The sequence below is a fragment of the Kogia breviceps genome, chromosome 1 (genome assembly GCF_026419965.1).
Source record: "Kogia breviceps isolate mKogBre1 chromosome 1, mKogBre1 haplotype 1, whole genome shotgun sequence".
Lineage (NCBI taxonomy): Eukaryota > Metazoa > Chordata > Mammalia > Artiodactyla > Physeteridae > Kogia > Kogia breviceps.
Window position 1 is genome coordinate 29,828,086 of NC_081310.1, and position 27,745 is coordinate 29,855,830.

General features: G+C 38.6%; 1 pseudogene; it reads left to right on the forward strand.

Annotated features, from left to right (window-relative positions):
• The first annotated feature begins 17,778 nt into the window (after window positions 1-17,778).
• On the forward strand, window positions 17,779-18,718 carry LOC131751472 (solute carrier family 52, riboflavin transporter, member 2 pseudogene; annotated as a pseudogene).
• The last annotated feature ends 9,027 nt before the right edge of the window (window positions 18,719-27,745 follow it).

Genomic DNA, 27,745 nt, shown 5'->3' on the forward strand with positions numbered 1-27,745 from the left:
TCATTCCTGATCTACAAAAAGTACTAAAAAGACCAAAATACACCGTGGTATTAGTGATGAGGAAACCAGTCACTTTAGGGGGGATTCTTGTTTTGCTCTGCTTTTTCATGTTTCCTACACTATGTAATTATATTTTTTTAAAAAAACATATAATAGGGCTTCCCTGGTGGCGCAGTGGTTGAGGGTCCGGCTGCCGATGCAAGGGGGCACAGGTTCGTGCCCCTGGTCCGGGAAGATCCCACATGCCGCGGAGCAGCTGGGCCCGTCAGCCATGGCCGCTGGGCCTGCGCGTCTGGAGTCTGTGCTCCGCAACGGGAGAGGCCACAGCAGTGAGAGGCCCACGTACCGCAAAAAATAATAATAATAATAAATTTTAAAAACATATAATAGAAAATGCTTAGAGAATTGCAATAGTTTTTTCCTAACAACCATATGTCTTATATCTTAACCAACCCCTTAGGCTGAATTTTAAATATGATTTAAAAAATAAGCACTACATACACTCTCTCTCCACCTGGACACATAAGAAGGATGCCTTACACACAGTTAGAACTCAATGACTGAGTACAAAATACTATAAGCAAAACTCTTAAAAAATATAGTCTTTTATATTTAATTGAAAGAAATGTCTTGCTAATGACATTTGTAACATTGTAAGCTTATTAAATTACCTAAATTAGCCTATGAATTATTAACCTGCCCATAGATTACTTAAAAGCTATGCAGGGAAAATATAAAATTGCAACCAATGCCCAAGAAATTATTAACCACCTCTCACAGATATGAGCCCTTCTCTAGGTATGAAGGAACACCAAATAATTAAACTGAGAGATACAGCTTGCTCTCTGGAGACTTATAATAAAATTGAAGAAATAAGGATGTACAATGACATAAGTCATGAACAAAACTAATATCCACTACCACTTGTGTTAAAGTACATGGTAGAAACATCTAGAGAACAAGGCAATATATATTAAGATTCTGATTAGGTAGTACAAACTTGGAAGGATTTAAAGAAGGAAATTATCAATGTGTATAGATATCCTGAATGAGGCCTTACAGGATATGGGTAAAATAGGACTGAGAAAGGCCTTCCAGATTATATAAATATATTTTTTAAAAACTCCAGGTAGGCTGAGCACAGTAGGGCTGAAAAACAGGCAGGAAACCAAGCCGATGGAAGTTAAATAGTATTTGTTGAGGAGTGAAAACTCATATTGACCTTTTTTAAGATGACTAAATAGTGATATTTGAAAAAAGTCATCTCTTCCATGAAATATAAAACTGAGAAAGTCAGTGACATAAACATATTTTAATTGTGGACATGCTCTTGATTAGAAAAACAGAAATGCAAATTATTCATAATTATTCATCCAAGTCCAGTTTAGTTAACCAAGATTTATTTGTATAACTAACTCTCTCTTATTGAAACCGGAGAACGTGGACATATGTTTAAAATATATACATATATCCTTTATTTATTAGCAAATGTCAATAACTGAACCAGAATAATTTGTGTGTTTTTGTATAGATAGGGATAAAGAAATCAAGTTTATTATAATCCATTTAATGGTTGCCTGATGTACTCTAGCCAGGCATAATTTTCCTCAGTAGTGAAAGGGAGTTACTTTTCACATGTCCACCAGGTACTCTATTAAATCTACTTCAAAAAATTATGACAATTGATTCATTTCCTGGTAGAGAGAGAACATTTTCTCTCACAGTTGAGGGTTTCAGGAGAAAATATGATAATACTAGAGAATTTCAGCAAAAAAAGAAAAAGAAATTTCTGGTTCAGAACTGATACAGATTTTGACCCACTTAACTACTTGTTCATATCAATACTGTGACTCTTTCATAGGAAAGTTTAAAACCACCAAAATGGAGTATAAAACATAAGAAATGAAAATATGATATATGTTGAAAATAGAAATAAGAATATGAAAATAAACAACAGAACCCTGTTAGATTCTTTTGTTCCTAAATAAAGGGAGACTCCTAATTAGATCAAATAGCCCATAAGTGCAGCATTGGCATATTGAGAGTATAAATTTTTTATTATCTTAAATTTCTCACAAACAGATTTATGAACATCAGTTTTTATGGCCCAAATCTCCCCAAAACAAATTGACCAGAGGGTACAAAAATATCATAATTAGAGTTAACAAGACCTACTTCCGGGCTCACTGATATCTAGTACCAGACCCAGCTCCTAGGTCAAAGGCCACTTGGAACATCTCTCACAGGCAAGCAAATGGCCATGACTGACACCACCCTTCCCTTGCTAGTCCCATTCTCAAGAGGTTCCCAGGGTGCCAAAATAATGGTGCCAGCCATAATCCTCCCATTCTCACCATGACTAGGCTAAACTGGAGGAAATCCACTTCTGCAGCATCCTATTACCAACTCTGCATATTCACCTAATTTCTTAAAGAAATGCTTAATGGTGCATATTTTACTTTATTTGATTTGATTTGATTTACTTTTAACTTCTTATTCAGCCCCTCCTCCTAGGTCATTGGCAAAGTTCCCCTGGGGGGCAGGGCCAGATGCTAGTTTGGGTTTACACCATTAACCAGGTATTTATGGCTGGTTGAGCTGAGGTTCAAACATGAGGAATGTGGACAGACATCACTTCTCTGCCCCTTACTCAGTTCTGCATTTTAACCCCTACTCAGGTATTTATTTGCAATACTAATAGAGGTATACTTTCACTTTACGGGCCAGGGTTAAGTGTCAAGGAAAGGGTTGAGGCGAGAGCAGGTGGGGGGATGGAATGGGAGGTATAGCTTCTATTCCCCAATAATTCTCTGTTGGAACACCTGGCACAGTCATTAGAGGTGAATAGGAGCCAGGCTGTGAGAGCTGCTGCCTGGGTGACATCCTGGCTCTTCTGTTTTTTCATCTATAAAATGGCTGTGATGGTTAGATCACTATTTTATAGTCTGATATACAGTAAGCTCTCTATGGATAGAAAAATAAGGTCTTGAGAAAAAAAATTTTCCTTTGAAATGCCTACTTTATAAGTAAATGTGAAAACTGGAAAAATATCTTGTAGATCTTCCTATGGGATAGAATATTGCCTTTCTAAAGTACATACATAATTGAAAAATGTGTGGACAGTGTCAGAAAATCCTCAGCTCTTGCCTCCCATAAAAGAGAAAACTTAGTGGTTGGTTCATAAAAGGGAAAACTTAACGGCTGGTTTCTGCCTAAGGAGAGAAAAGTCCATTGCAAAGTTGAGAAATTTTTGCTTAAAAAAGAAAATATATAAGGAAAGAAAGGATATTATTAGTGGAATACTGTTCCCACTATCTCAGATTATCACATGAAGAATCCAAGCAAAACATTTTGGGGATAGCTCAACTTTTCAACATCAGCTTTTAGAAAGTCATTAAAAAGTAAACTTCAATAATAAAGGGCGTTTATTTAGGACAATATCTACAAAAAACCTTATTTAATGCTTCCAATAGCTATTCACAGCCATGACACAATGTAAAAATAGAAGCAATTTCTCAGATTCAGAAAAGAATCTCAAAACTTTGAAAATGGCAATCAGCCCTCTACTTGCAACATATGATATCTAATGAATAGGAGTTCTGTCATTTTCTGACCCTTATAAAGAGTAAAAAACAAAACCTCTCAGCTATGCAATGAAGGGTGACATATTCTGATTTATTTATATCTAGTTCCACCTAAAGGATTCTACTCCTGTTATGCTTAAATTTCTCTTCTAAGAGGCATACATTTAGAATGAATACAAGCTTTCAGTTTCTCTCCAGAATACCAATTAAAACTTCCACATTTAGTGGGAGATGGTGGTTTGAGCCTTGACGTCGCAGGGAAGTTAGGCAAATTTTAAAATTTGGCTTTATTTGCCTCATTATCTAAGCATCACATTGGTTAGTCACTTATTATTTTACTATCATTCTCACAAAGCACTGATTTTTAGGAATATCTATCACACTTATTCATAAATGTATTCTAACCCCTTCATATTCTAAAGAAGAACATTCTGTTCATTGGAATAGGTTACTTGTACAGCACTTTGGCACAAGACCAGAACCTTACCATCCTAAATTTTTCTCTAGAATAGTCTGAGAAATACTAATCAATCCTACAGGATGCAAGCAAAAAAAAAAAAAAAAAAAAAACAGGATTTGGTTGTCAAATAAGGGTGGAAAATGCTACAAGTTATACCATGTTCAAGGCATATCAAAAGGTATGAGAATTACTATGTAGAGAACACTTAACTTTTTAATCTAGTGCTTGTAAATTTTGTCTTTAGTACAAAACCCTTTTTGCACAGAACATCTAGAAACATCCTGGACATTGATCGTTTTTGGCCAGCCCATTGGGAAATGCTGGATTAGACAGCAGTAAGGCAGAAGGCTGTATGGATGATATTTCAGAGTCCTCCTAGGATGTGACCCATGATCCTCTGATTTATGGTGTTCTAGGACTTTTCAAGAAGGAATACACTTTTATGTTGTTCTGTAGTGAACTTTCTGGATCACGACATAAATCTCAGTAACAGTTAATTTGTTTTCCACTTCCATTTCAACCAAGCCATTTGTTATGTTCATCCTAAGTGCAAAGCATTTACAACAACTCTGTGTGGGTAGTGATTATTATTTCATTTTACAAATGAGGAAACTGGGTTCAGAGAGGTTAATTAATTTGTACAAGATCATGTTGCTATGGGGCAAAAGCATAGTCTGTTTCAAAAGTCAGTGCATTTTCTAATACCTTAGAATGCGAAATGAATATGAATATTAATATTTTGAGTGCTTGTTATGGAGCACTCCTGCATTCAGCCCTAGGGATTCAATATTCAGCAAAACTGGACAAGATTCTTGCCATCGTGGGGCATGGCGGCCAGAGGGTGAGACCAACATTAGTCAAATAATCATGAATATGAACAAGGCATTGTGTTAGTGATTCAAGGAATTATAGAGACTATGCATTCCCTCAAAGATTTTACCATCTAGTTGAATGATTTTTTTAAAATGAGAAGTTGAATAATAGTACATAGTAATAAATAATAATATAAATTTAAAATACAACTAGTATCAAGAGGGGATATATGACTACCAGAATCAAAATTGACTACATGAATAAGAGCCTCCAGATATTTATAAAAGCTTTGGGGAGAATACTGGACTCTTCAAAGAAGATGAGATAGGGAGCTGTGACATACTTAGCTAAGCCTCAAAGACAAGGTTACTCAGCTGAGAGAACACAATAGGCATTTGGAGAACAATGAACTGATCTTTGTTGCTAGACTACAGAGACAAAAGATATAAAGATATTTATTTATTCACCAACAAATATTTACTGAGTAACTATTACATGTCAGGCACTATGTTGCATTTGGAACAGACTGTAGAGGGCTTTTTGACACCAAGACAAAACGTTTAGACAGCCAGGCAAATTCTCATTCCTGTCTCCACTGTATAGGGGTTGCAATGGGGGGGCAAAGGACTCTCTAAGCTTCATCTTCATCATCTGTAGAATAGATACAGTAGGAAAATCTACTTCATTAGAGCTTTTGTGCTTTTTAAACCGGAAAGTGTATGGGAACAGCTTACCACAGTGATTGAAGCATAGCACATGCTCAATAAATAGCAGTGATCAGCAGTCAAAAGAAGCAAAGAGCCATGGGAGTTTTGTGAGGACACACAGGACATGATCAATGAGTGACTGGAGAAGATTAATCAACAGTGAAGTTAGAATTGGTTGGAGAGGGGCAAGATGAAGCCATGTGCTCTACCCGGCCAGATAGCAGGGAAGGCTGGGTGTGAGATGAAAAGAAAAAGAGTGAGGGTAGGGGTCATGATTTTCAAAACTAGAGGTTAGAAATGTATCAGGGCAGAATTAATATTGATAGGGCCTGGTGACAGTATTGTACTTCATTCAGTGGAGGGGCTTGATACATGCTGTTGGTCAAATACCAGTTTTGACTGAATGTCAAGTTGTTAAATATTTTTAACATCACCCCTAAAAGTAACAAAGTGAGGAATTAGTAACTCCTCTAAATCTCCTTTTTCTTATCTATAACAGCAGGAGGGAAAGTAGTCAAATTTTTCCTCCTCTGCAAGCTATTATGTGGCTAAAAGCTAATGTATGTAGAATGCCCTGTGTACAGTAGGCACACAATAAATGACTATTAGTATATTAAAAATCCATATTCTACAAGAATTCAGACCTCACAGTCCCTTTCTACCATGTTATGCCAGGCCATGGGCCACAGATAGTCTTTAGTGAAGGTTCTAAGCCTCTCTTCTCTTCCATCACATTCACATGGGCCACAAATTCTCATCAATCCCACTATATGCAGTGATTTCTCAGCATGCCCTACCCCTCCCATAACACTGCCGCAACCCACTACTTGGTTCAAAATGACTCAAGATTCTACAGTGACCTATGAGAAAATAAAAAGCATCACTTCTGAAATCATACAGGCACTATTACATACCAGTTTTTGTGTGTACTTTCTTGTTTAATAAAGAGACAGCAGAGGAAATAAAAACTGATCCCAGCATTTAAAATCCTACAGAAGAAATGCTTTAGCTTCACTCTTCATCCCTGCTTAACTCCAGAAATGTTTCCCAGGAGCCCCACAAAATGAGCAACAGAGCGTGCAAGAGGTTTTATGACAAATGAGTCCTGATTATATTCAGACCCAGTGCATGGCAGACAGACCAAGTAGAGGTGTTTATTACAATGCCATCCAAGGAACATTTAGGGTGACAGCCAGACTGAGGGACAGTGTGTTGAAGCATTTGTTCGTGTCAGAACTTGGAGGGACTGGAAAGCTCATCCACTGCAACTCCCCACCCACTATTCCTGTGGACCTCTGCAACATATCCAAGGATGCAAAGATCTTCCTGAAAAATGCCGTGGGGGAAACAACAGATTTTTTAGAGTTTGTGAAAGTTCTGGTTGTTAAGAGTTTCACTACAATGAGTTGAAATTCTGCATCCACATTCCTTGGCTGAGGACATCATAGAATCTGGTGTTCTCACAGGCAATTTCTTCTGAATTCCTTCAAAACACAACTTCAATTCATTCACAATATGCAGCCAATGAAACAATGTACTTTCTGTTCTTCTCTAATTATGTTTCAATTCCAGTATAGTCAGCAAACAAATTGTATTTGCAAAACAAAAGTCAACATTTACAAAATGTAAATAATAATAAAGAGGTAGAAGAAAGAGAGAAATAAAATGAGACAAAGGGGTGCGAGTAGCTAAAGAAAAGCACTTCCTAAAAAACAAACATAGGTAACGTTAAAAAAAAACATAGGATTTCCATTAATAGCACATAGGAGACTGAAAGCCACAGGCTGTAAAACACCTGGAAATGCTAGATAGAGAGTTTAAACACTTTTTTAAATGCATTGCTGAGCTTGTGAGGAAGTAACAAAGCTCCAGATGCCATAAATAAAGTAAAATAATGAATATGAAAGCCAACCCAGCAGCCGCCTATCTCCAGCAAACCTGAATTTTCAGTTTTAGTATGTGGCTCTTTGCACAGAAATAGTAAATTAGTAAAGATAAGACAAAGAAATCACAAATGTAGGACCACAAATCAAAACATACTTCTTGATGAAGGAGCAAAGTAAAAACCCACCAGTCCAAACAAATGAAGAGGAAATAGGCAATCTACCTGAAAAACAATTCAGAGTAATGATAGTAAAGATGATCCAAAATCTTGGAAACGGAACAGAGAAAATACAAGAAATGTTTAACAAGGATCTAGAAGAACTAAACAGCAAACAAACAATCATGAAGAACACAATAAATGAAATTAAAAATACCCTACAAGGAATCAATAGCAGAATAACTGAAGCAGTAGAACAGATAAGTGATCTGGATAATAAAATAGTGGATCTGGATAATAAAATAAGGATCTGGATAATAAAATAGTGGAAATAACTACCACAGAGCAGAATAAAGAAAAAAGAATGAAAGGAATTGAGGACGGTCTCACAGAGCTCTGGGGCAACATTAAACGCACCAACATTCAAATTATAGGGGTCCCAGAAGAAGAAGAGAAAAAGAAAGGGACTGAGAAAATATTTTAAAAGATCACAGTTGAAAACATCCATAAAATGGGAAAGGAAATAGTCATAGTCAATCAAGTCCAGGAAGTGCAGAGAGTCCCATACAGGATAAATCCAAGGAGAAACACGCCAAGACAGATATTAATCAAACTATCAAAAATTAAATACAAAGAAAAAATATTAAAAGAATGGAAAAACAACAAAAAACATACAAGGGAATCCCCATAAGGTAACAACTGATCTTTCAGCAGAAACCCTGCACGCCAGAAGTGAGGGGCAGGACATATTTAAAGTGATGAAAGGGAAAAAACTAAAACCAAGATAATCTAGCAAGGATCTCATTCAGATTAGACAGAGAAACTAAAAATTTTAGAGGCAAGCAAAAGCTAACAGAATTCAGTACCACCAAACCAGCTTTACAACAAATGCTAAAGGAACTTCTCTAGGCAGAAAACACAAGAGAAGGAAAACACCTACAATAATAAACCCCAAACAATTAAGAAAATGGTAATAGGAACATACATATCGATAATTACCTTAAATGTAAATGGATTAAATACTCCAACCAAAAGACACAGACTGGCTGACTGAATACAGAAACAAGGCCCATATATATGTTGTCTAAAAAAGACCCACTTCAGGCCTAGGGACACAAACAGATTGAAACTGAGGGGATGGAAAAAGATATTCCATGCAAATGGAAATCAAAAGAAAGCTGGAGTAGCAATTCTCAGATCAGACAAAACAGACTTTAAAACAAAGACTATTACAAGTGACAAAGAAGGATACTACATAATGATCAAGGGGTCAATCCAAGAAGAAGATGTAACAATTGAAAATATTTATGCACACAACATAGGATCACCTCAATAAATAAGGCCAATGCTAACAGCCATAAAAAGGGAAATCAACAGCAACATTACAATAGTAGGGGACTTTAACACCCGACTTTCACCAATGGACAGATCATCCAAAATGAAAATAAAAAAGGAAATACAAGCTTCAAATGACACATTAAACAAGATGACTTAATTGATATTTACAGGATATTCCATCCAAAAACAGCAGAATACACTTTCTTCTCAAGTGCTCGTGGAACAATGACGAGGATACATCATATCTTGGGTCACAAATCAAGCCTCAGTAAGTTTAAGAAAACTGAAATTGTATCAAGTATCTTTTCTGACCTCAACGCTATGAGTAGACATCAATTACAGGAAAAAAACCATTAAAAAATACAAACACATGGAAGCTAAACAATACGCTACTAAATAACCAAGAAATCACTGAAGAAATCAAAGAGAAAATCAAAAAATACCTAAAAACAAATGACAATGAAAACACAATGACCCAAAACCTATGGGATGCAGCAAAAGCAGTTCTAAGATGGAATTTTATAGCAATACAATCCTACCTTAAGAAACAAGAAGCACCTCAAATAAACAACCTAACCTTACACCTAAAGCAATTAGAGAAAGAAGAACAAAAAAACCCAAAAGTTAGCAGAAGGAAAGAAATCATAAAAATCAGATCAGAAATAAATGAAAAAGAAATGAAGGGCTTCCATGGTGGTGCAGTGGTTTGAGAGTCCACCTGCCGATGCAGGGTACACGGATTCGTGCCCCGGTCCGGGAAGATCCCACATGCTGCAGAGGAGCTGGGCCCATGGGCCATGGTCACTGGGTCTGCACGTCTGGAGCCTGTGCTCCGCAATGGGAGAGGCCACAACAGTGAGAGGCCCGCGTACTGCAAAAAAAAAAAAAAAGAAAGATAGCAAAGATCAATAAAACCAAAAGCTGGTTCTTTGAGAAGATAAACAAAATTGATAAACCATTAGCCAGACTCATCAAGAAAAAAAAGGGAGAAGACTCAAATCAATAGAATTAGAAATGAAAAAGGAGAAGTAACAACTGACACTGCAGAAATACAAAGGATCCTGAGAGATTACTACAAGCAACTCTATGTCAATAAAATGGACAACCTGGAAGAAATGGACATATTCTTAAGAATGCACAACCTTCTGAGACTTAACCAAGAAGAAGTAGAAAATATGAACAGACCAATCACAAGCACTGAAATTGAAACTGTGATTAAAAATACTCCAACAAAAAAAAACCCAGGACCAGATGGCTTCAGAGGCAAATTCTATCAAATATTTAAAGAAGAGGTAACACCTATCCTTCTCAAACTCTTCCAAAATATAGCAGAGTGAAGAAGACTCCCAAACTCATTCTACGAGGCCACCATCACCCTGATACCAAAACCAGACAAAGATGTCACAAAGAAAGAAAAGTACAGGCCAATATCACTAATGAACATAGATGCAAAAATCCTCAACAAAATACTAGCAAACAGAATCCAACAGCACATTAAAAGGATCATAGACTATGATCAAGTGGGGTTTATCCCAGGAATGCAAGGATTCTTCAATATATGCAAATCAATCAATGTGATACACCATATTAATAAACTGAAGGATAAAAACCATATGATCATCTCAATAGATGCAGAAAAAGCTTTCGACAAAATTCAACACCCAGTAAGATAAAAACCACCCAGAAAGTACGCATAGAGGTAACTTACCTCAACGTAATAAAGGCCATATATGACAAACCAACAGCCAACATCATTCTCAATGGTGAAAAACTGAAACCATTTCCTCTAAGATCAGGAACAAGACAAGGGTGTCCACTCTCACCACTCTTACTCAACATAGTTTGGAAGTTTTAGCCACAGCAATCAGAGAAGAAAAAAAGAAATAAAAGGAATGCAAATCGGAAAACAAGAAGTAAAGCTGTAACTGTTTGCAGATGATATGATACTATACATAGAGAATACTAAAGATGCTACCAGAAAACTACTAAAGCTAATCGATGAATCTGGTAAAGTAGCAGGATACAAAATTAATGCACAGAAATCTCTTGAATTCCTATACACTAATGATGAAAAATCTGAAAGTGAAATTAAGAAAACACTGCCATTTACCATTGCAACAAAAAGAATAAAATATCTAGGAATAAACCTACCTAAGGAGACAAAAGACCTGTATGCAGAAAATTATAAGACACTGATGAAAGAAATTAAAGATGATACAAATAGATGGAGAGATACACCATGTTCTTCAGTTGGAAGAATGAACATTGTGAAAATGACTATACTACCCAAAGCAATCTACAGATTCAATGCAATCCCTATCAAACTACGAATGGCATTTTTCACAGAACTAGAAGAAAAAATTTCACAATTTGTATGGAAACACAAAAGACCCTGAATAGCCAAAGCAATCTTGAGAAAGAAAAACGGAGCTGGAGGGATCAGGCTCCCTGACTTCAGACTATACTACAAAGCTACAGTAATCAAGACAGGATAGAAAGCTCAGAGATAAACCCACGCACATATGGTCACCTTATCTTTGATAGAGGAGGCAAGAATATACAATGGAGAAAAGGTAGTTTCTTCAATAAGTGGTGCTGGGAAAACCGGACAGCTACATGTAAAAGAATGAAATTTGAACACTCCCTAACACCATACACAAAAATAAACGCAAAATGGATTAAAGACCTAAATGTAAGGCCAGACACTGTAAAACTCTTAGAGGAAAACATAGTCAGAACACTCTACGACATAAATCACAGCAAGATCCTTTTTGACCCACCTCCTAGAGAAATGGAAATAAAAACAGAAATAAACAAATGGGACCTAATGAAACTTAAAAGCCTTTGCACAGCAAAGGAAACCATAAACAAGACCGAAAGACAACCATCAGAATGGGAGAAAATATTTACAAATGAAGCAACAAAGGATTAATCTCCAAAAGTTACAAGCAGCTCATGCAGCTCAATATCAAATAAACAAATAACCCAATCCAAAAATGGGCAGAAGACCTAAATAGACATTTCTCCAAGGAAGATATAAAGATTGCCAACAAACACATGAAAGAATGCTCAACATCATTAATCATTAGAGAAATGCAAATAAAAACTTCAATGAGGTATCACCTCACACCAGTCAGAATGGCCATCACCAAAAACTCTAGAAACAATAAATGCTGGAGAGGGTGTGGAGAAAAGGGAACCCTCTTGCACTGTTGGTGGGAATGTAAATTGATACAGCCACTATGGAGAACAGTATGGAGGTTCCTTAAAAAACTAAAAATAGAACTACCATACGACCCAGCAATCCCACTACTGGGCATATACCCTCAGAAAACCATAATTCAAAGAGTCATGTACCACATGTTCATTTCAGCTCTATTTACAATAGCCAAGACATGGAAACAACCTAAGTGTCCATCAACAGATGAATGGATAAAGACGATGTGGCGCATATATACAGTGGAATATTACTCAGCCATAAAAAGAAACAAAAGTGAGTTATTTGTAGTGAGGTGGATGGGCCTAGAGACTGTCATACAGAGTGAAGTAAGTCAGAAGGAGAAAAACAAATACCGTATGCTAACACATATATATGGAATCTTAAAAAAAATAAAATGGTTCTGAAGAACCTAGAGGCAGGACAGGAATAAATACGCAGGCGTAGAGAATGGTCTTGAGGATACGGGGAGGGGGAAGGGTAAGCTGGGACAAAGTGAGAGAGTGGCATGGAGTTATATACACTACCAAATGTGAAATTGATAGCTACTGGGAAGCAGCCACATAGCACAGGGGGATCAGCTCAGTGCTTTGTGACCACCTAGAGGGGTGGGATAGGGAGGGTGGGAGCGAGATGCAAGAGGGAGGAGATATAGGGGTATATGTATAAGTATAGCTGATTCACTTTATTATAAAGCAGAAACTAACACATCATTGTAAAGCAATTATACTCCAATAAAGATGTTTAAAAAAAGCATATTTCAGTAAACAATCTTTAAGAATGTCAAAGTAAGTAACCAAAAATTCATAATACCAACCTATTAACTGACACGTGCACAATGAGCATCTCCTCTGGGTTCAATATTATATCCAAGTTATGGCTATAAAAAATGTGTAACCAAGTGTGAGACACACAAACACACACCCAAAAATACACATAATATGAGGGAGGTTATGAGTAAGGATTGAATGGGGCATGCTACAGATTCAAAATAAGAGTCCAGAGAAGCATGAGCTCCGAGAGGACCATATAACCTGCAAAGGCCTCCAGGCTTCATCAAGATGTTATAAACAGGGAGAACATTTTTTTAATTAAAAAGTTTAACCTAGATAAAAGATATGAAGATAGAAGTTTATGGGCCAAGGCAGAAATCAACTTGATACGTGTATGTTTAAAAATAGGAGGAAGTAAAGCAAGATAAGCAGAAAGAGGGCAGGCTACGGGGACTTCTGAAGCTCAACAAATTAAGGAACCTTCCCAAGATCACAGCCAGTGAGGGCCTGAGCCAGGATGCAGCCCACCAGCACTGTTGCATTAATTGTTCTCACACCCCACCTCAGATATATTTTATAAAATTTGCAGTTAGGAAAAAATTGTTGCCAAAACAAACAGCTATTTTGGTCGGTTAATGGTTCCATCGTCATGAAAGCATTTCCTTCAACTTTCTTCCCATATTATGGATCTTCTATCAGATTTTCATCCAGCAGGTTCCCATTGGGCAAGAATCCCTTTGTCACCTCCTCATCTTTGCTGGGTGCTGCTCCATCTAAAGAGCATGCCCTCCTTCTTCCTGGTTTCTAAACGAATTCTAACTTCTCTTCAATGATAAACTCCCAGAACGTTCTACTGTCTGTCTCAGTTCCTCTAAACCCACACCAATGTCTCCTTTCTCTGAATCTTTCTAGTGTTTACAATTTGCACCACATGCTTGAGCTCTTAATTATATATTATTTTGTATTGTTCTCTAATGTTTATGTCTCTCTGATTTACAATATCTTACTAAAAACACCATATATACAGGAATCACATCATACTTTTTTTCTGTGTTTGCCGTAATTCTAGATACATATTATTTACCTTTATTACTCTTTCCCCTTTTCTTCAGTACAGCTTTACTTAAATGGTTCCACAGGTCAGAAATACTGATGGCTAACATGGGCAGTGTCATCCACATCCTCTCCTGGGAGAAGAACTGAATAGGACATGAAACTAACAACATCTTGTAAATTTCCAAGTCACTTAACCTTTTCAAAATGATCTCACTGAACATAATGTCAGATAATACAGAGAGTTAAAATAATAAAAACAGGTTTTTTTCCTCTGCTCATTTTTCTGTTTGAAAAACATAGAGAAATGAATTATGGGTTCTAAAGTCTGAAATGTTTGATTCACCCACTTCAGAAAAATAAGCATATTAAAATGCAATGTTTATTTTAAAATTTGCTGCTAGAAGCATCCAAAATTTAAAATCCAGATGAGTCACAAGTTATCTTTATGTTTAATTCAGGGACCAGAACTAGTCAAAGGTCAATAACAGCTGAGTTGCTACAAATTGATATGCAAAATTGTGTCTCCCTAGCAGTTCATAACGCTCCTTCAAGCAAAACAGTCTCAGGGTAACTCAATTAGCAATGGATTAATTCGATAGTTAGATAGTTAGAATATAACAAATTTCATTAGGAAAAGCATTGGCTAAAGTGTTAACTATATCCAGTTCTTGCAAAATCATTTGTGATGTACCTATTTTATCTTATAATAATTCTTGCACATACACAAGGAGAGGGTAAGATGATTTAAAAGGTTTTATAATTCTAACAGGTGCTTCCTTAACTCTTCCAATTAAGATTGACATTTAATATACTCTTAGGAGGACATAAATTCTATGTTTTATTCCCAAATGATAATTTGACATGTCAGAACATACAGAAAGGTTTTAATACTTAAGAGCATGTACTTTCATCACCTCCCACAGTATCTACAAGCCATACAGATGGACCAGACTCAGGCAATTTCCAGGATGCAAGGAAGGGGCTGGGGGGCAGGGGGACACTAAACAGAGCCCAAAGTTGAGGAGACAGAGACTGAGTTAGGGGAGGCCTAGATGGTTAAAATTTGCAGGGCCAAAAACAGGAGAGGAGGCACCACGTGGAGAGAGAGCACCTGAGCCCTGGAGGCCTTGCATGCAGAGCACTGGTTGGCACATGTGTGAAAGGCCAAGGAAAGAACTAACAAAAAGGAGCAGAACAATTTCCAAAGATCACACGTGGCTCTGAGTAGTTCCTATTCCCACCAACTTTTAGGGAGCAAAGAAACTCAGCAGCAAAGGAAGATTGTTCAGGGAACTGCTACTTTTCATAAGAGGCCTTGTGAAACTATTTGACTCTGAAAACTATGTGCCTACACAGCTTTGATAAGAACAATTTTTTTTGTTGTTTGTTTGTTTGTTTGTTTTTGCAGTACGTGGGCCTCTCACTGTTGCGGCCTCTCCCGTTGCGGAGCACAGGCTCCGGACGCGCAGGCCCAGCGGCCATGGCTCACGGGGCCAGCCGCTCCGCGGCACGTGGGATCTTCCCGGACCGGGGCACGAACCCGTGTCCCCTGCATCGGTGGGCGGACTCTCAACCACTGCGCCACCAGGAAAGCCCAAGAACAATTTTTAAAAACACTTATTAGAACAGCACTATTCACAATAGCCAAAAGGTGGAATCAGCCCAAATGTCCATCAATGAATGAATAAATAAACAAAACTTGGTAGAACCATGCAATAAAATATTATTTAGCCATAAAAAGGAATGAAGGGATAATTTTGGAATGATATCAGCAAGATGGAGACATAGGACAATCCTGAATTTCCCTCCTTCCACGGACCAAATGTATAGCTACACACAGAGCAGTTCCCTCTGAGAGAAATCCAGAAGCTAGTTGAGTAATCCCTACAGTTCAGGTGACTGAAAAAGTATCCACATTGAAGCAGGTGGGACAGGCTAAAACACACTTTCACCATAAACCCCACCTCCAGCACAGCCCCTTACAATCACGAGTGATTCCAGCTTCTTCCTAAGAATTGAAGCGTTTGGACTACTCATAAAGCACTCCAACTTCTAAGGCTGCCACCCAAGGGCCCGCAAATCATTAACCTCTGAGAGCCAATGGAGCTTGCTATAGTCCCAAGATCTATAGCACACAGAGCAGTTCTTAAATGGGTGTGCTGGCACTCCCCATGGCTATCTCCCCAGGCTCAGCACAGAGGAAGCAGATAAAAACGCCCATCTCCCAGTTTCTCTGGGAGAAATTTCACTGCATATGTCACTAGCTGCTGTCTGAAGTTATGGCACCTGGTTAGCTAGCATCTAGGTGCTGCCTGGGATCATCCAAGGAGCCCAAAAGAGCAATTAGGCAAGAAAAAGAATTAAAAGGCATCCAAATCGAACAGGAAGAAGTAAAATTGTTCCTGTTTGCAGATGGAATGATATCATATATGGAAAACCATAAAGTCTCCACCAAAAAAAAAAAAAACTGTTTGAAACTAATAAATTCAGTGAGGTGGTAGGATAGAAAATCAATATACAAAAATCAGTCGCATTTTTTATATATTAACAACAAACTATGGGAAGGAAATTCAGAAAACAATCTCATTTACAATAGCATCAAAAATAAAATAAAATACTTGGGAATAAATTTAACCAAGGAAGCGAAAGATCTGTACACTGAAAACACTGATGAAAGAAATTCAAGAAGACACAAATAAATGGAAAGATATTTAGTGCTCATGGATAGGAAGAATTAATGCTGTTAAAATGTCCATACTACTCAAAGTGATCTACAGATTCAACTGAATCCTTAGCAAAATTCCAATAGCTTTTTTTCACAGAAATAGAAAAAACAATTCTAAAATTGGTATGGAACCACAAAATACTCCAAATGGACAAAACCATCTTGAAAAAGAACAATGCTGGAGGCATCACAGGGCCTGATTTCAAACCATGTTACAAAGCTCTAGTAATCAAAACAGTATGCTATTAGCGTAAAACCAGATACATAGATGGATGGAACAGAACAGTAGAATACGAGACCCCAGAAATAAACCCACAGATACCTGCTCAATTAATTTCTGACAAGGCATGATACCACTCAAAAGTGGAATCTTTTTTAAAAAATTTTAAAAATATATATATATATATCTCAAACTCACATGGGTGCTGAACCATGCCAGGGGCGCGCTGGCCCAGGGCTTCCCTGAGACCAGGACGGCGAGTTGGAGTCCTCACACAGGCTTGGCTGCGCTTTCCGCCCTCCCCCTGCCCCCCCCCCCCGGTTCTGGGACGGAGCCGTGCAACCCTGGGCGAGAGGCGGTGCCCTCGAAGCTCGGCGGGCCGCTGGGTCAGGGAGCTCGGGCGCCTGACAGGGAGCAGGGACCCGGGCGGGCGGCTGCCCTGGAACGCTCTGCACCGCCGCCTGACGCAGCGAGGGGCGGTGCCCGCCGCGGCGACCCCCCCAGGCCCCACTCGGCCCGGCGGTCCCGGGTCTCACAGTAGCGGCGGAGCTCTGCGTGGCGCTTGAGAGCAGATCCTGTCCCAGAGTCTTTGTTCCGTGATGTGAGGGTGAGTGTGGTGGTGGTGTCGGGAGCTCGGACCCGAAGGCCACCTCCCTCTTTCATCATCCTCCCCTGGGGCTGTGGCGCCTTCTTGCTCCCCTACCTGACGGCCTTGCCATGTGGTGATGCTTGATGGGGTCTTCTGTCCCCAGAAAAGCCTAAAGCATCTTCTTTGGCCCTAGGTGAGGACAGAGGAGCTGGCTGTGACCTTGGCCCTGTCCTGGATGTCCCAGCCTTGCGCTGAATGGCGGCACCCCCACTGGGCCTTCCGGTGCTGACCTACCTGCAGGCAGCCCTCTTTGGCATGGCTCACGGGCTGCCATCACAGGATCCGGGTGGAGCTGCCTGGGGGTGGTAAAAGGCTTCCCCGAGGGTTGGAGTCTCCCCTCCTACCTCTCTATGCTTGTGGCGCTGGACACCCTGGGTCTGCTGCTGGTGGTGACTCTGTGGCAGCAGCCGGCCCCAGGCAAGGGCAAGCGGGCCCCCATCCTGCTGCCGCCTTCTAGGTCTCCTGCTGCTGTTGCTGTCACCACCAGCTGTACCCACAAGGGGCCCAGGGCCTGGCCTGCAAATGGGAGCCCCAGGAGTGGAGGAAGAGGCCTGGCGCTGCAGGAGCCACCCGGCCAGATGGCAGGCATCACCCCCAGCCCAGACCCTGCAGCCCATCCGTGGTGCCTGTCTGCTGGGCCTGCTGGCCACCACCAACGCTCTGACCAAGGATGGGTTGCCTGTTGTGCAGAGCTGGTTCTGCCCGCCCTACGGACACCTGGCTTACCACTTGGCCGTGGTGCTGGGCCGTGCCGCCTCACCTGCTTCCTGACCATGGGCGTTCTATGCAGGTCCCCGGCAGGGCTGGGCAGTTTCTCTCTGCTGGGCATGCTCTTCGGGGCCTGCCTGAGGGCGCTGGCAATCCTGAGCCCCTGCCCACCCCAGGTGGGCACCTCTGCAGGGGTGGTCCTTGTGGTGGTGTTGTAGATTCTGTGTCTGGGCATGTTCTCATACGTGAAGGCGGCTGCCAGCTCCCTGCTGCACGGTGGGGATGGGTAAGTAGGGAGCTGTCACTGCTGGTGGCAGTCCTGGCCACCCAGGTGGGCTCCCTTTTCAGCACTGTTGTCATATTCCCTCTCACCATCTACCATGCGTTCCCCAGCAGGAAGAACCATGTGGCCCAATGTGCCTTCTAAACCTGGGCAGGTGGGGACTTTGCTTCGCGCCACCTGTCTTCAGATTGGGGCTGCCACAGTGCCTGAGTGCCCACAGCCCAGAGAGGCCCACCGCCCACACAGCATGCTGTAGGATGCCTGTGCACTCCACAGGAGAATCTGGGGACCACAGAGCAGGCTCAAAGCCAAGCCAAGCTGGGGATGTGGACTTGGCCCCGGGCCTGGGATCTGGGTGGGTTTTGTACAACAAAGCATTTTTATTCAAATAAAAGAAAAAAAATCAAAGGAAGCAGAGTAGAATGGTGGTTGCCAGGTGTTGGGGGGGGGGGCGGTGAGGGAAATGAGAAGAGACCGGTGAAGGGTACAAACTTCGTTATAAAGTGAATAAGTTCTGTGGGTCTAATGTATAGCATGGTGACTATAGTTGATTAGACTGTACTGTATATTTTGAAATTTGCTAAGAGAGTAGATCTTAAGTGTTCTCACAAGCACACACAAAAAAGATAAATGTATAACATGATGGAGGTGATGGACATGTTAACCTGATTGTGGGAATTCTTTCACGATGTATATGGATATGAAATCATCACATTGTACCCTTTAAATATATTACAGTTTTATTTGCCCATTATACCTCAGTAAAGCTGAAAACAAAAAGGAATGAAATATGATACATGCTATAGTGTGGATGAACCTTGAATACGTAACACTGAGTGAAACAAATCAGACACAGAGGATCACATATTGTATGATTCCATTTATATGAAATATCCAGGAGAGTTAAATCCAGAGATAGAACACAATGGTGGTTGACAGAGGCTGGGGAGAGGAAGGAATGGGGAGAAACTGTTTAATGGATAGGGGTTTGACTCTGGAGTGATGGAAATGTTTTGGAACTAGATAGAGGTGGTGGTTTCACAACATTGTGATTGTGCTAACTGCCACCAAATTGTTCACTTTAAAATGATTCTTTTTATGTTATATGAATTTCACGTTCATAACTTATTTTGAAAGAGCACTTATTAGACAAAAATAGTAGATGGCATATGTAATCAAGCTTTAGATGTGAATTGCCACATTAGTTGAGCTCTAATTAAGCTTTGTAATAACTAACACAATTTATTTTCTCCAGAAATCTTGATGGAAAGACTTTCAAAAGATTAGGTCCACAGTGAATGACAGTCATCATTGCCAAAATATTAACATAACAAGAAAAGTTGCTAATTTGTTTGCAATTTACTGAAGAAACAAACATTGTCAAGATAGTGGGGAGGATTTGTTGATGCTGAATCTCTGCCACATTTGTACAGGGAAGCCTTAAAGCACCTTTATCTTTTAAACAAAATATAAATTGCTTTTTGATTCAACACTGCTCGCCTAACAAGTGGGAAATTTCTCCTATTTTAAATTCAGCTGAAGATGAGAATTATATCTAAGTGTATAATGAATGAGAGCTATTTAGAAACATGAATGTAAATGTTCTGTGGCTTATGGTCAGTCCTTTGTTTTCAATAGCTTATGCATTTGGCTTCTCTAGCTTGTATTTGTATTCTGATTGTGAAGATTATTTCTGAATCTTTGTTTCACATATTGCAATGCCATTTGACATTGGAAAACCTGGAAGATATGATTACTTTGGGTTTGGTTTTCTTTTGTTTGAATGCAAATCAAAACAACATGGAAACATCACAAGCATTTTTGCAATTTGCACTTTAACGGGAAAAAAAATCAAACATTAGTTTCTTCCTTTGGATTTCAATAGGAGGCAACATGATATGGAGTTAGGGAGTCAGGAGGACCTAGATTTGAACCCAGGTCCTGCCCTTAAAAACTTACATTGCAGTGCACATAATAGGTAGCTATAATTATTACCATTATCCAAAAAGGCAGAGGTTTGAAAGAGAAGAAAAGGGAAGTATATGAGAAAGGAAGGAGAAGAGAAGATTAGGAAAAGGAAGAGGAAAGTGAGGAAAGAATAAATTAGAATTTCAAGAGAATCTAATTGGTGATTTATGCTGAAATGGAAAGCAAGAATCCTGAATCTTTGCCCTGGTTATTCCTCTGATTTTACTATTTGTTCTTCCTTTTCTTTGCTTTCCTCTCTTTGGGGTTGTTACTTAAAAGGTCTCATCAGTTTGCATCTCCTCTTGGGTAATACTCTATGAATACACAGAATTCATTAATGGGATAAAGGAATAACAAACCAGTGAGATAAACAAGATTTGTGAGGTCAAATTTTAACTAGATCTGAACATAATGGAAATCTAGTGTTTCAAGCCCAAAGACTTGACTTGACAACTTTACTTTTCCTAATGCAACTTTTTGTCTGACTATTAAAGTCACTATTAATACGTGATCCCCACAGAAAGTTCAGAAACACAGGAAAGTACTAGGAAAAAATTAAAATCCCAGTAAACATCCCCACCCTGAGATAACACAGGTAGTATTTTATTTTTTTCTTTCCAGTCTTTTTTTTCTAATCTGTGGTCTTAGTCTGTAATGTAATATTGTCCTCTGATGGTTTCGTTTTCATTATGTCATGAGCACTTTCCATGTCATTTTTTCCAAAAATACCATTTCTACTGTATAGATGTATCTTAGTTCCATTTAACATTAATAAAACATTAATGTTAAACCTTCTGCCCCAACGTGCACCCCAACCCGAAACACTTCCCCTCAGAATCATAGCAGAGCTGTAAAAGAAAGGTAACCTGGGCCTTAAGATTTAAGTATCGTCATATGTATCTTAGTTTTACAAGTAAAAATTCAAGGTATATCTGAAAAATCTAAAAACTTGGAAAAGATTGAGAAATAAGGCAGCCTTTTTCCCAAGTATTATTTTTTTTTTTCATATTGTATTACACCTCTCATTTCCACATCAACTTCCATACAAGTGTAAAGAAAGCTTTTCCCTTCAAGTTCTTTTTCGACTTGAATTTGTTGCTTGCTTTAGCAAAGGCAAGGCCATGCCCTCCAGGAGACAAAGAAATCATTCTGGCCACAGACATGCTTAGGCCTTGACTTTTCCTTAGTCAGAAAGGCAATTTGCCCACAAAATTAACTAAGTTATGTCTCAGCTGACTGCTAGTCAATGGTTTTCCCTCAAATTTGGTCCAACTTACCACAGACCTGACATAAAAATTAAAAAATAAAATGAAAACCAATTCAGGTGCTACCTTGAGCATTTGGGGTTTTGTTTATTTCAAAAAAGAAAGTATGAAATGCACAGTTTCTTTTTAATTCTCTGGAGACAAGAATTAGGGAGAGGCATCTTAAATATTTCAACTCCCTTAAATATTTTAACCTCCTCGTAAATGTTATGCACTAAATAAATATTTGTTGATATAAGCGAATGAATGCATAAATTTTAGCATTTAATAATGTAGATAAATATTTGTTGATATGAACAAATGAATGAATAAATTTTAGCATTTAATAATGTAGAGTTCAGAAACCAGGGAACAGGAGTCGACTCTTGTGAGCCTCAGTGTTGTGGAAAGAGGTGGCAATAGAAACATGTTTGAGTCCTGCCATCTCTGTTTTCTAGTTTTGTTTTGTGCAGGTCACTCTGACATTTTTTTTTTTTCCTGCATGAAAAGTAAAAATCTGGCTGAGCCTTAGTTTCCTCATCTATTTATAAAATTACATTGTAACCATTTGTCTTCACAGATGGGGGTGATGAGTTGAGATAATCGTGATTATTCATGTATGCTGTAAACAGCAGAGTAAATAGAGAGCAACAGACCTCAGACCACATTTAGCCATGCCAGCTTGGGCAAGTGACTCAAATTCAATAAGCCTGTTTTCTTACCAGTGAAATGCGGATAATACAAACTTAGGAAACTGCAGCTTTAAAATGTGATAATATGTGTAACATGCGTTGCAGAGGCCTGGCTTCTAACAGTAAAGGGAGAGCCCTGTTTCCCCTTCTGCTTCACAACAGAAGCTTATTTGGGGACTGTCCTTCAGGCTCATCATGGTACATGTGGCCCAAGACAGGAAGTATCGAACCAAAAATCTGGCCTCTTCAGAGTTCTTCCGGTTTCCGGGCTCCAGCACTTCTTCCAGTGCTGCACCCTCTGATCTTTTCCAGCCATTAAATACTCTTTTCCTGGGGAATTAAACTTGTTTAAACTTGTCAAGAATTTTTAGATGTAGATTAAGTTGTAATTATGTTCCAGGAACTCTTGATGTTATAATTTTAACAGTAAGGAAAAATACTTGTTTGTATTTAATTTTTTTCCCTTTTTTTCCCCTCCACTGATTTCTTAAAAATAGAACTTTCAGTATTCGTAACATAGATATCAGGCAGAATAATATTGGGAAACTCCTAGTATTTAATATTTAACATCAGACATTTAGCAGGTGTTAATGATGAAATTTTGTGTTCAAACATTAATAGTTTTAATAAGTAGTTTAAGGAGTCAACTTCAGAATTAGTTATGCTTTGTTAATGAAATGATTACCACCCGATAATAAAATTTCAAGAACATATTTTATTAATGAAAGTGTAATGAACAAAAACCAATTACGCTGAAGTTGCTACAGTGATTTGAGTTTGTTTGAAATATTTTTGCTTCCATTTACATCCTTGCAAAGTGAATTTTTACGTTTTTCAAAATAAAGGGGAATTGAGGCCCTAGACACACCCTCCCCCAAGGAGCTCACCCATTTTGAAGCCATGTAAACTGTTTAATATATAGGGAGAGACTATGGCCCCCAAAGTCTTCCAACAGTTAATTCATGTACCATACAAAGAATAGTCTTTGTGATAGTTTATTTCCAGATAGCTGCCTTTAATTTCTTCCCTCCTGATACCATTCCCCCATCATACAGTGGAATCTATTTTTTTATGTCATTCCCTCATGGAAAAGTAGAATCTATTCCGTTTCTCCCCTTGAAACTGTGCTGGATTGAGAGACTTGACTGACCAATAGAATGCAGAGGAATGATGCTCTGGGACTTTTGAAGCTAAGTAATTAGAAGCCTTACAGCTTGGTATGCTTTTGCTTTCTCTTAAAATGCTCTGGGGGAAGCCAGCTACCACTTTAGAAGTTTCACTCCTGTGGCACCACTAATGTAATAAGCCCAAGCAACTTGGAGAGGGCCTGGAGTGTGAGAAGCTATATGGAGAATGAGAGGTACCCAGGAGCACTGAGAAGCCAATTATGTGAGTGAAAAAGCCATGCTGGGAACAGGTCTTCAAGCCACAGCCACCCCAGTTGATGCCACAGGGAAGAGAGGAACTGCCCAGTGAAGCCTTTCCCCAAATCCTAACTTACTAAATTTTGAACACAATAAAATGGTTGTTTAAGCCAATAAATTTTGGCATTGTTTGTTACTCAGTGATAACTGCAATACAAAAAAATAATCTTCTCTTAGAAATTTGGTGTCATTGACCCATCGACAGTTCACAAATACTCTTTTTCCCACTGTGTGACATTGGTATGAGCTGATCTACTTACACTCTTTCACTTAGTTTCGATTGTGATCAGTCACAAACATTTATGAGACAACTGGGCAGAGTTCAAGATGCAGATTCTGGATGGAGAAGATGGAGAAATTAAACAGCTTATATAGTAGTAAAGCCTCCAACCCTGGCTTCATGTAGCTCAATAAACTTCCAAGGAATAATGGAAAAAAATGTGCAGGATTCGGCCTGTTGGGTCAATTTCATAAGGGTATATTTCTTATATTAACATTAGAATTAGATTAACATTAATGTTAACCTAATTAACATTAGATTCCTTCCTTCCACCAACTTGCAGGAAGAAATCAAGTGGAACAGTTAAGAAAATGTTGCCTTAAATAAGGTGAATAATACAAATGCAGTCTAACTAAAGCATAAGCTCTATCTATGATTATTTGGGTTATTAAATAATTTGCCCTACAATCACCTTTAGCAGTATAACTGAAAATTTTTAATTACAAGCCCTGAAATTAAAAACCCAATAGTTATAAAACACAGAGACTTTTGACAAAGACTTGACCATGAAAAAAGAGTCTGAAATAATTTCCTTCTAAAAGTGAAAATTTTTGATACATCACATTGTGGTGATGAATAAAAATGTAGGTTTTTGTTTAAGAAACCAACATGAACAAGCTAGAGGAATTCAAATTATTTTAATAAAATATATTTTCTTCACTGTAGTTTTTAGAAATGAAAGATGAGAGGATTGAAACTAAAAATATGACCACAAGAGAAAATATAAAAACTCTGCTCCCAGGTAATGCTCAGATGAAAATAACATACATGCTCATGTCTCATAAATGTATCCTTTTATCACAATTTAATATTAAAATATTTAAGCTTTTCTATTTCCTTTGTATTGAATTTTTTAGCTTTAGCTGGAGACAATAAATCAGAAATTAAAAGACATTGAGTTTTAGACTTTTTACAGCCTGACATGTCATTGATTAATGTAAATATTTAGAGTTTAGAAAGCTCTAAAAAGTTACAACTTTATTTAGAAAACAAGGGAAACTGTGCACAGTTACAATTTTTACCTTTTATTACTATTGTATTGCAATCAATTATCCTGTCAATATTTTTGCTTTTTTTCTTAAGGGAACTAGATATGGTGTTTTTATTTTATTTTTCTGATAATCTCTTTTCATTATTCTATTATACTTCAAAGGGCATTTGACAGCATTTCAGAGACATATTCAGAATAGATAAGCCTGGGTCATTAGCACCAAGACATGGCCCACCCAAGAGCCTGTAGGCCCCAGTGCTGGGACGCAGCAGGCTAAACAACAAACAAGGTGGAACACAGTCCCTCCCATCAACAGACAGGCTGCCTAAAGACTTCCTGAGCCCACAGTACCTCCAGACATACCCCTAGACACAGCCCTGCCCACAAGAGGTCCAAGATCCAGCTCCACCCACCAATGGGCAGGCACCAGCCCCTCTCACTAGGAAGCTCGCATAAGCCTCTGAGCCAGCCTCACCCACCAGGGGACAGACACCAAGAGCAAGAAAACTAAAATCCCACAGCCTGTGTAACTGAGTCCACAAACACAGGTCAGAACCTACTTTGTGAACAGCTGGTCCCTGGCCCTTGGGTGACAGAAGAGGAGTGTACTGCTAGGACACATAGGACAGCCCCTACAGAGGGCCACTTCTCCAATGTCAAGAAACATAATTAACTTTCCACATACATAAAAGTACAAATAGAAATTTAGACAAAATGAGACATCAGGGGAAAATGTTCCAGACAAAGGAACAATATAAAACCCCAGAAGAAGAACTAAGTGACGTGGAAATAGGCAATCGACCTGAGAAAGAGTTCAGAGTAATGATCGTAAAGATAACCCAAGAACTCGTGAAAAGAATGGATGCACGCGATGAGAAGTTACAAGAAGTTTTTAACAAAGAGTTAGAAAATATAAAGAACATCCAAACAGAGTTGAAGAATACAATAAATGAAATGAAAAAAATACACTAGAATGAATCAATTGCAGAATAAATGAGGCAGAAGAACAGATAAGTGAGCTAGAAGACAGAGTGGTGGAAATCACTGCTGCAGAAGAAAGAAAAAAGAATGAAAGAAACAAGGACAGTTTTAGAGACCACTGGGACAAAGTCAGACACACCAATATTCACATTATAGGGGTCCCAGAAAGAGAAGAGAGAAGGAAAGAGCCTGAGAAAATATTTGAAGACATAATAGCTGAAAACTTCCATAACATGGGAAAGAAAACAGTTACCCAAGTCCAGGAAGCTCAGAGTCCCACACAGGATTAACCCAAGGAGGAACATGCTGAGGCACATACTACTCAAACTGACAAAAATTAAAGATAAAGAAAAAATATTAAAAGCAATGAGGGAAAAGTAACAAATAACATACCAGGGTATCCCCATAAGGTTATCAGCTGATTTTTCATCAGACACTCTGCAGGCAAGAAGGGAGTGGCATGATATATTTAAAGTGATGAAAGGGAAAAACCTACAACCAAGAATACTGTACCCAGCAAGGCTCTTATTCAGATTCAACAGAGAAATCAAAAGCTTTAGATACAAGCAAAAGGTAAAAGAATTCAGCATCACTAAATCAGCTTTATAACAAATGCTAAAGGAACTGCTCTAGGCAGAAAGAAAAAGCCACAACTAGAAAAAAGAATTACAACCTGGGAAAGCTCACTGGTAAAGCAAACATACAGTAAGGTAAGAAATAATCCACACACAAGTATGATATCTAAACCAGTAATCATGAGAGGAGGAGAGTACAAGTGCAGGATATTTGAAATGCATTTGAAATTAAGAGATCAGCAACTTAAAACAATCATGTGTGTGTGTGTGTGTGTGTGTGTGTATACACACACACATATATATATACAGTGTGTGTGTGTACATATATATATATGTACACACACACACTGCTATATCCAAATCTCATGCTAACTGTAAGCCAAAAACCTGTAATAGATATATACACAAAAAAGAAAAAGGAATCCAAACACAACACTAAAGAAAGTCATAAAATCACAAGAGAAGAGAACAAAAGAGGAAAGGAAAACCTACAAAAGCAAATCCAAAACTATTAACAAGATGGCAATGAGAACATACATATCAATAATTACCTTAAGTAGAAATGGATTAAATGCTTCAACCAAAAGACATACACTGGCTGAATAGGTACAAAAACACAAACCATATATATGCTGTCTACAAGTGACCCACTTCAGATCTAGAGACACATAAGACTGAGAGTGAGTGGATGGAAAAAGGTATTCCATGCAAATGGAAATCAAAAGAAAGCTGGAGTAGCAATACTCATATCAGACAGACAGACTTTAAAACAAAGACTGTTACAAGAGACAAAGAAGGGAACTACATAATGACCAAGGGATCCATCCAGTAAGAAGATATAACAATTTAAATATATATTCACCCAACATAGGAGCACCTCAATATATAAGGCAAATGTTAACTGACATAAAAGAAGAAATCAACACTAACACAGTAACAGTGGGGGACTTTAACAGCCCACTTACATCAATGGACAGATTATCCAGACAGAAAATCAATAAGTAAACATGGTCCTT